We start from the raw sequence: 11,033 nt of genomic DNA on the forward strand, positions 1-11,033 counted from the left end.
CATGAACCTTCATGTAAAACACACCGTTTATGGAGCAATTAGTCAGCTGTGCAAGACTGACTACTGGGATAATAAAAAATAGGAAACTTTTTCGATTGTCAGACAGTTGACAGCAATTGTCTAAATGGATAAATTAAAATTCCTTTGGTAATTTGTATTAGTTTGGCCTAGAGAAATGCAGATGTTTTGCTGTCATGAAAAGCAGACACTTGGAGATGGGGAAAATGTGCACAAATTGATTGTTATTTCAAGTGAAAAACATACTTGGGAAACATATCAAATATTTAACTAGTACCACCCAACAAAGCATGAAATCCCTTATGCGGACCTTATTCCTACTGCATATGCCCAAGGTCTAATATAATATTTTTTGCTATATTTTCTTCATCCTGTTATTACCTTTCTGACTTCTCCAAGATAATAGCTTTCTCATTGTTTTATGTTCTGATTAGCTGGTCATTTAACAGACCTGCAAGAGGAGGCGAGCTAATCAGATGGTGAAACCTCCAGCTTCCACCCTGAGCTATGGTAACATGCTTTGATCCCCCCTCCAAATGACAGCGGGCAGCAGGATGATAAGGCTTCCAATTTCCTTTTCTTGTTAATCTTGGTTGCAAGCATGGGATCTAATCTTTGCCGCAGTAATTCTAATTGAAGTAGGAAATTTTCCAAATTAGAAAGCTCCTTGTTAAAGCTTTCTTTCAGTGAGAGTATAGCATCAACATTTCATGGATGTACATGTCAGAGGAACACATATGGGACTGAAGAAAAAATGAATTGTTGGTTCAGATTTTCAGTAATTCTGCTTACTAAGGAGACAACCTTCAGACAATCTGTCTTTGTTTTTTGTGAACAACCTTGCACAAGTTCATAAAGAATTAACCACCAGTGATTTCACAATTAAAAGCAAACCGAAAAGTCTAGTAGTCAGTGGGAAATTACAGATGATTCTTGGAAGTCTCCTTCAAATCTCTGGTAGCTGAATATTTTGGGAAGAGAAAATGTACATATGCTGTAGTGCAGCAAGACAGAGGTATGCCAGAGTGGGCTGGCATGAATCATAAGGAATTCAGGGTGCTTCCAGTGGCAAGAGAAAGGGGACCTGAGCCAGGGGATAGAAATATAGTCTGGTGACATTGTTCTCAGATTAAAAATAGTTAGGAAAAAAAATCTATTTCTGACTAAATATACTGTTTTTCCTGTAGTTTTAAAGGAGAATTATAGGAAGTGGGCTGCTTTCAACCAGTCGGACATGTCCTGAAACTCAATTGAAAAGCTTTACCTGAAATTATTTGTTCTGAGCACTGCTTATTTACCCAACTCATTTTTTATTCAGGAGTTTTCTGGTATATTCTTTGGAGATGGCTGTGATAATAAAGACAAAAAAATATTCCTAGGTCAGGTCAAAAATAGGGTTTCAGAAGATGATACAATGTCAAAGTATCACGATAGACTGATTGTGCTGGGTTTTTTCCCGAAATATTTTGTGCTACCACTTTCCCATTTTTTTTCTCTTTTCTCTGCATGGTGAGATCTTGCATCACCTCCTTAATGCTACCCTGTGGAAAAACCTTCTGAGAAGTTCCCTCCCATCCCCCCCTCCAAAGGCACATTTGACACTCTTTGGTATCGCTGTTTCTGATTTTTTGGTGCTCCTAAAAGACAATTATAGCCTAATTGTGCTTCTCTCTATTAGTGATATTCAACAGGTGCTGAGATAATTTATTCTTTCTGTTCGAAACTGAAGGAAATTTACTGTGATGGAAATGTAAGAGTGCTGTGTTTGTTTTCCCCTCATCTTCTATTCCTATCTGTGTGAACCATCTTTAGATTCTTCCTAAGCTTTTCTGCTGGAGCAGCTCCATATTGCCACCATATCCTCACATTGCTTTCTTTTGGCAACATCATTATTTGTTTGGCCACAGCTGAAACTGAGCTGTGGTATGACCTGTGTGACAAATGCATTTTTAACAAGCGAGTTTGTGCATTTTCAGTATTGCTTGAGCATCTTGCTTTGTCCCGGTGCCCAAGGTGCAAAAGAGAAGTAACAGGCAAGATGAAGCATGATGAAGTAAGTACAGATGAAATAACAGCAGGTGGGATCCATGTGTTGCTAATGCGTCCTTGGTGTAAAGCCAAAGCTGTGCTGTGATGTTGAATTAGTGAGTAAAATTAAAACCCTAAATGCTGCATGACCCTCCCGATCAGTGCACTCCTTTGCAAGAACCAGCTTTTTCTAAAATAGAAGTAACGATTCAAGTACTCTAACACCAAAATATGAGTTGTCTACTAAACCAAATTAAAGCAAGGGAAGAGAGAGATACCTAATTATTATGCATATAAATCTTGCTTTCAACAGCCCAGATTTGGAAGATCAATTGTAGAGTGCAAGTGGCTGTAAGCTGTGGGTCTAATTTAGTGATAGTACAATCTACTTAAAAGAAAACGTTACAGAGCAAATGAATCATTCTCCTCCATGTATGAAAGTAAGTACATTTAATGTTACAGTGAAATTATTGCATTATAATAACTTTAAATTGTTTAGCTTTAACTAAAAAATTGAGGCTTCTGTGCTATTTTATGCAAGTTATTAAGCAATTGTGACTGGAAACCACGGAAGTGTAAGAAATTTATTGTTAGTTTTCTGAACTTTCCTAAGCCTTATAACAGGGGTAATATTACAACTACTCCAGGTTATATTTAAAAATTTCATCATATTGTAAGTGATTTCATAGCTCAAAGGTAAAAGGAATGATTCTGTAGGTCTCAGACATCTGAGTCACTAGATGCATGTGGTACATATGGAACTTCTTATGGGAGTGAGGTTAGTATGGAGGTAACAGGGCATGAAGTCTTTCATGTCCCTGGAGGACCAAAAAGTTGCTTTCATTTTATAATCAAAAGTACTTGATGCATAGTTCAGAAACATGGTGTTGTACAGGAGCAGAATATTTCAGTTATGATGCAAACAGGACGCTTTGATGTAGGAAGAGAAACTTTAGTCAGTGCAAAGTAGCAGCCTTCACAATTTTAGAGATATGATAAATGAATGATGGAACGGATGCATGGCAAACACTAGTGCACATTACTAAGCGGTAAAAGTATCTCTCCGTTTTTACTATCCTCCTTTAAACTATGTTTCTGGAAGGGGAACAGAGAAGTCAACATATGTTTCACTGTGGGTTGCTGATAGTTAGGCAGATGGGTCGCTTTTGTACCTACACAGGTCCAAGATATTCATTGGTTAAAGCACACTCCATTGCCATTTTTATTTATCAGTAGTTTATTCTGCATGGCTACTTACATAAATCAATTTTAAAAGGCAAGACAATGAGAATGAAAACAAAATAAAGAAATCCAGAATGAAATTCAGAAAATACCATTTCAGTTTTTCCTTGCGGTAGTCTTCACCTTTTGATTTTTTTTTCCCACTCAAACTAAGTGATTTTGACAAAAACCTCCTGCTTCCAGAGGAAAGAAAACATTTAAAAACTGGTTTTCCCTAGTTTAGAGTAGTGTGCAGACAAGGAAAGCATTCAGCATTACCTCCTCTCTAACTGCTTAACAGTTCAGAGGATTAGGCCTGTAGTTTGAATTTTTTGTCCCTTTAAATGAATGATGAAATCAATACCAAAATTGTATCCATTAAGAGTGATTTATATAAAACTAGCAGAGTGTATCAACAAGGATGTTCTTCATATCAAAATGTAGAAGGCTGAGGATCTTAATGCCCAGAGACAAAGAGTAAATACAGCCCTTTCTAAATGCATGGGAGAAGATAATCTTTCAGCTGGATAACAAAGTGATCTGTAATTCTTATTGGTTCAATTACAGGAAGCTTTGCACTAATCCTCTTACTTCTTGTTCGTGAACTATTAATGCAAAATCTGTAAAGAATCATATTAAATAGAAGTGCAGTTCCTATGAGCATTTCCTGGACAGCTTGTTACACAGCCTTTGCAGACCCCAAGAAAGAGAACATCACTGGATATCCAAGGGATGTGGTTTTTGACACGCTGCTGCTGGAACTGTCTCAGCAGGTGACAATTGTAACAATAAACAGAAGATTCATGTGATGGGTTTGCCCTTGGCTGGGGGCAAACCACACACCCACTCACCCATTTCCCCCTCTCCCCCTCCCGAGGGTAGGGGAGAGAATTAAAAGAGTAAAGGGAAAAAAGGACTCGTGGGTTGAGATAAGAACAATTTAATAACTAAACTACAATAATATTGAAAATAATACTATATACAAATATACAAATGAGTGATACACAGTGATACTGCCCCCCCCACCCGATGACCAAGGCTCAGCCTGTTCCCGGCTAACGATCCCGGAGCAGGGAGAGTCCCGAAACCGCACTCATGGAACGGAGATAACAGTCCGAGTGTCCCAGACTGAGAGTTGACCGGGGTGGAGGGGGAAAAGCGACCACCTGGAGCGAGGTGACCCGGAGCAAAAGAGATCCGGAACCAAAATAGGGACGATCTTCCGGAGGGTCCTCACCTGTATACCTGGGCATGATGTGTATGTTATGGAATAGATTATTGGCCACCCAGGGTCTCAAGCACTATAAATTTCAGTATAGTTTGTTCATTCTGTGCTTCCTCTCAGCTTCTCCTGTTTGCAGACAGCCAGAGAAGCTGAAAGACCTTGGCAGCCCCATAAACATCACTTTTTATCAGCTTTCTTCTGAGCACAAATCTAAAACACAGCCTCTTGCTAGCTATTGTGAAGAAAGTTAACTCTGTCTCAGCTTAACCCAGGACAACAATAAACAGGCATTATATATACCTGATTTATACACATACCCCACCACACACTCCAATATCCAGGATCTAGCTTCTGGTTGCTGAATTTTCCTACTTCTTTAATTTAAAAAAAAAAAAAAAAAAAAAAAAAGCTGTGACCTGCAAATAGTAATAATAATATATTCTTGCCTAACAAACGTTTTTCACCTAATCTGATCTCGTGAGTAACATGGGGCAAAACTTTGTCTAGTAAAGCTCTGAGTCAAGCTAAATAACGTATGTTTAGCTAACTTTCACCCTCCAGAGAGGTATTCAGGAAATTAGTTGTTTTAATGATTTTGCCACTTTCTCCAGAGATTTCCTTCTAATTCATAGTCACCTTGAAAATGTTTGCAAAGTTTTGCCCTCTTTCCAATTTGAAGTTTTCTGGATTTTATTTCTAGCTATCAGTTCTTATTCTGCCTTTTCTAAGCAGCATTAATGAGGCTAAAAATATGTTAATGTCAAAGATGAAAGCAATATCTAGGAAACCCCCTCCTTTTCCAATATTCAGTTCTGAACAAATTCACTGATTGCTTCAAGGTTTAATTCCATTACATATGGATGTAATACCAAGAATGAAAATTCAGTTGGTTTCATATTACTAAACAGCCTCTCAGTTTACCAGGAATATGATGTATGAAAGTCTGTAGGCAGGTCTGAAACTGGTTCTCAAGTTCTTTAATTTAAAAAAAAAAAATTGATAGAAATGTTGGGGAATTATGAGTTCTATCAATTACATTACCTCTGAAAGAACAGCGATTTTGTAGAAGAGGGGTGAGCCAGAAAAATAAGGTCCTCATTTCCCACTAGATAAGATGGGGCTTATATGTGTAAAATGTATGGAGAATTGCAAATCAAAAGAAAATTAATAGCATGTTGGGGAAAAAAGCTGTTTCTTCCAGCTATACCATCCCTCTGATAAAAATTCTTTAACAGCTGAATGGCAAATGAATGCTTTGAGATGAAGAATATTGATTTGTCCTATAGATATTTTGGGCTAGATCCAAAAGGAGATTTAATCACTGCACTGAACTTGTGCTGGCCCCATTTACCCTCAGATAATATACCTAGTGCTACTCACATATGTTTATTAATCAGCTCTGAAGCACTTGGGTACCTTAGTTCACATTACTAAGAAGTAAAAGCATCTCTCTGTCTTTTCTGTCATTACACACATTCATCATACAGTGTTCTGCCTCCTTCCCAATCCCCAGGGAGCTCCAATGTGCTCCTAGCCAAGGCACCGTGCTTTCCCAAGGGCAGGAGCAGCTCCAGGGAAAGCATTGCCAGACACACTCACAGCAGAGATTTTGGCACTGCTAAGTACATGGGACAATAACTGTCCCCAAGGGCCACACCAGCAATAACTATCTGCGTGGTGTTGCTTTCAAGCTGTACACACCCCCATTTCCACCATTTTTCCAGGAGACAGTAGAAACCACAGATATAGCATCAATTAAAGAAGCAAAACTCCAAAAATCCTCAGACTGCCTACAGTCCCACTTTACTGACTTCCCACAGTCTAGCTAATAAAGCTTACTCTTCATTTATCGCATGTAGTCCTAAGTGCTAATGATGGGCTTTTATCCTGCTGGCTTTTTAGTGTGCTTCCCTAATGATGATTGACAAGGATGCATATGGAGCCTGCTGAGGGTCATGAGCAGTAACAGCTGGATGTGGGAAGGTGTCAATGCCAGCAGCAGCAGGGAGGCAGAAGCACATGAGATGAGGGAGGTGATGACTAGGGATTGACAAAGCTAGGAATAGTATTGCCTGTCCTTCTGCTTGAAAAGTTGCAATAATTGTAAAATCACCTTGAAGAAGGTCTTCCAGAGCAGCAGTCTCCAGGGAAGATGGATATAGCTAACAGGCTACTCATTTAGAAAGAGCAGCGCAGCTGTTTGGCATCTCTTTGAAACATGCATAGAAGGAATACATTTTAGTGACCCACTATCAAGCACTTCCCTAATGAAGATGACCAAGGAAGACATGCAAGGTAGAAAGCAAATCATCACGGATGCACTAATGTGGCTGTGAAGGATAGAGGCATAAATTCACTTATTATTGCTAACTGGCTTGCCAGTAATGTGCTTGTTTGAACCCAGCAGAAAAAGAACAGTTTATACAAATGCATCTTAATCCACAAGATAGCACTGGTCAGCATAAGCAGTAGGTTTCCTCCAAGCACACTGCCAGCCAAGCTGGGCTGCCTTGTTTGTGAGTGTTGCTGATACAGTGCCTTGTTTTGTTCATGGCTTGGTTGTTGGCTTGCTGGTTACTTTGTGGGTGCAATGACGGATACACAAGGGTTATAAATCATCTTCTTTGTGCTTGATAGCAAGAATTGCAGTCCAAAAGCTTTTAAATAGAGCATGGCGAGTGCTAGAATAGGAAGCTGAAGAGACTGACTAGTCCTTTCTTGTGTGCCAAGATCTGATTAAGTCTGACCTGAATGACATGAAAAAAAATACTTAGGTAATTTTTCTTTAGTAAGTCTGCTGAGGGAGGCAGTGTCCACAGTCAGTTCTGCTAAATCTATTCCAGTGGTTTACTATTTTCATGATTAGGAAGTTATTTTTTATAATCACTACCCTAAATCTCCCTTGTAACATAATCTCATTGCTTCTTAACCCTGATGAGCTCTGGACTTGGAGAACCAATTGTCCTCGTGTTTGCTGCAGTTGTTTTTTGTGTATTTGAATACTGCTATTACAGCTCCCTTGTGGTGTTTCTTCTTTGACCACACAGTCCCAGCTCCCACCTGGAACAACGCTGCATTTTAAGGTATGTTTGTTGGCAAGGATCAAACCCCAGAAGACTGTTATGGCTGAGATGCACCTTCTCTTCTGTTATCCTCAGTGGGTTTGAATTTTCAACACTCCAGCTGGAAAAGAGTTTGTCAGGGCAAAAGTAATGCAAATGTTGGGCAAGTATTTTGTAGCATATAACAGGGTTCAACAAAAATTAACTTAAAAACCTGCAGAGCTGGACAGAGAATTGTCTCCTCAATCCCTGTTACTTTCCACCACCTGCAGAATTCTCTAGGGGAGGTTAAAATCTTTCTACGTGTGATATGGCAATTTCAGTATTGACTCTCAGTAAGACTAAAGCTCTTGCTTTTAGCTAGGGTTTTGAAAATGTCATCCTTCATCTTTATGTTTCCGACTCTTGCTTGTGAAAGGTGTTAATGGTATTACTTGCTTTCCTGGGGATGTAGAGTAGTCAAACCATCAGGTGGTGTGGCACGAAGGGATGCTGAAGGCCTGATCCTACATCATGAGCCTTGTCAAAAGCTGAATGCCAACAACATCATGTTCCAATTGTTTTGGACCTTGTCAGGGCTGAGTTTAGTGTTCTTGCTTTTTACCGAATGACCCACTGTCTGCAAAGTCAAAACTACAAAAAAAAAAAAAAAGAAAAAAAAAAAAGAAGTCAGGAATGAAGGGAAGAGCTCTGAAAAGGGGAACCAGATGCAACGGCATTACCACAGCTATGAGTGGTTCCTTTTTACGTTATGTTAATTTTGATGATGAACAAATACCCAAAGGTCTGTGGGTTTGTATTGTAAACCCCATTGGTTTGCAAAATTCGACATGAAATCTTGAATGTCCTCTCAGATCTGTCTAATTCTAGATGCCTTGGAAGAGACTAGATGCTGTATGAAAAGCCCCTTATGATCGTCAGGTTTAGCTGTAACTACCCCCAGCAACACTCAACATTTTAAAATGGTCACAACTGTAGAAGGCAGCAGGACCTCCTGCTCTCTGTGTTTTGGTAATAGTTTCAAAGGTGCGTTCTCCTTTTTGTGTATGCATTTGCACTCACTAACTCTTTCTGATCAGTTCCTGGTCCATTCTGCTGCCTCTGCTGAGACCGGCTGCAGACGCCTGCCCACCTTGGGAGGACGAGCGTGCTGGAGGTTTCTGAAGGCAAACTAGATTTCTTGATCCTGAAACTGCCATTGATGTCCCTAGCAGGCTCTTCTTTCTAGAAGGTGCAATGTGAAGCCAATGCCACTCAAACCTCCATTATTTCTGTGAAAACAGGCATGGAAATAACCACTACAACTAGAGTCTGTGGATAGATATACTTATTTTTGTGTAAGAAGGCCTCAGTTCATTTACAAATGTTTTGCCAGTGTATTGCAAGGCAGTAAAATTTAAGCAGAGTGGCAGTAAATTCTCTCCAATATATGTGTATTTATTTAGCTTTAAGTACTTTCATGCTTCCTGGTTTCATAACCTCCCTTAGCTGCTTATTCTAATGGTTATAAAATTTTTTTCTCTTGTTTAACCTAAATTTTCACAACTGCAGTTTAAGCTCATTACTGCTTGCTCTATCTTCCATGCTAATGAGAAAATTTTTTATCCTGGTTGTCTTTAAAGCATCTTTTTGTCCATTAGAAAAACATTAATGTCTCCTCCCAGTCTTCCTCTTCTCTGATGAAAATCATCAGTCCTTGACATCACTGGGCCTTCTCCAGGTACTTTGTTTCTCTGCTTGAAGTCTTTAATTTGTCTCTCTTTGAGCAAAGCATCCAGACTTCAAGTGCAATATTCCTGACTGAAAGCCAGTCAGTACCACGGAGAAATATCTCCTCCCTTGGTTTATAAGCACTGCTCCTCCAGGCAGCAAAGCAGAGCTCTCCTGTCTCATGCGACAATGTGAAACCACCTGTAGTTATCCACTGGGATAATGGGATCCTGCCATGGTACAGTTTGCCATCTGCTGACCAGAAAGTGCTTAATATATGACTGGTTTTGATCATGAATACTGATTGTTTTCTTGTTTCACTAGTTTTAGCTTTCTGAGGTTGAAAGAGTAGAGATTCTGTCCAGAGCTCAAGGATGTAAATTGGGCTATCTTCAATCCCTTGAATAATTAAGATCGAGCTGGGCTCCAAAGCAGTGAAACACCTGGGGGGTGAGAACTTGACCTCTGCACTCCCACATGGTATACAAAGGACCGTGTGGTGACCCACTGACTGGCTGCAGGAGTTTCCTGGGGACGTGGTGCAGGGCTCTTCGAGGAGAAGGACACAGGAGGTGACGAGCATCTGGGGCAGAGCCAAGAAGCAACTGAAGGAGCTGACCTATGGCAGCTGGTACAGTGCATAGCATCAAAACAGACAAATGGGAACTGCTACCGCATCTTTCAAGATGGTCAAAATGACATGAGAGACCATCACTAGAGCAGCCTGCAACGGGGAGAGTTTTGCTTTGTTTCGAGGAGGAGTAAGGTTGCATGAGAATACAGCGGTTTTGCAAATCCACACCATGGGCCATGTTTCCATCCAGCACCACCTGGCTTTTATCTTCAGATAGTTCCACAAGCTGAAGATTCTGGACGATGTATATGCCTGTTTGTGCATGTACATATATTAGGTTCACATTAGATGTCTTAATCATGCTGCTTAAGAACTGCTTAATATCTTAATTTCAACAGAGTTTGCATCTTGTCAGATTATTATCTTTACAGCAGTTCATACTAAAAAGTGGCATTCTGCTAAACTGTTGAGAGCTTCCATGATGCTGTACCCTCTTTATAACCTGGCCCAGCCCTGCACTCCTGGCATATTATCTCTGTGTATCATTTTCAGCTCATCATGCTTTGTCCTTTGGGAAAGCACTGCTATTAGAACCTGAAAAGTAGCAGTGCACGTTATTAATTTTCCATTCTTGGTAATGACTTGCTTTTAGTTAATGAATTGGAAAAAGTACATTAAATTAATGAAGTGAGGTGTTGTCTAACTCTAAAGCAGGGGTTGCTGTTCCTGGCCCTGTGATTCCTCCCTAGGTAAAAGTCAGGGACTTGCTGACTTTGGGCACGTTCTGCTTTGTACTCTGTTTCCCTGATGAAAAATAGCATCGTTAGTCTCATTGCTCGTGGGATTGGAAGAGATTTGCAAAGGCAAAGACAGCAATTGGGCATTTAGCATCTATTGCAAACTAGCAGGTGCCTAATTCACATTTGTCCTTTAAAGAAACCCTCTCTTAATTACTGTCATAGTGCTTGGTAATCCTGGATAAATCTTCTGTTTATTAAAGGATAAACCAGAATTATGAATCCTAGCTCTATGAGCTGCTGGGCAGCCAAGTGTGTACCGTTTTCGACTAGGACACTTCAGAGACGCTTCTATTTGCAGCTCTGCTAATAACCTACCACAGGGCACTGACCAAGCCACATTCCCTTCCTACTGCCATCTGGTAATGGGCTTCTGATGAAGTAACAGCTGATATCAA

This window comes from Pterocles gutturalis, unplaced genomic scaffold (assembly GCF_000699245.1).
Source record: "Pterocles gutturalis isolate BGI_N339 unplaced genomic scaffold, ASM69924v1 scaffold7359, whole genome shotgun sequence".
NCBI lineage: Eukaryota > Metazoa > Chordata > Aves > Pterocliformes > Pteroclidae > Pterocles > Pterocles gutturalis.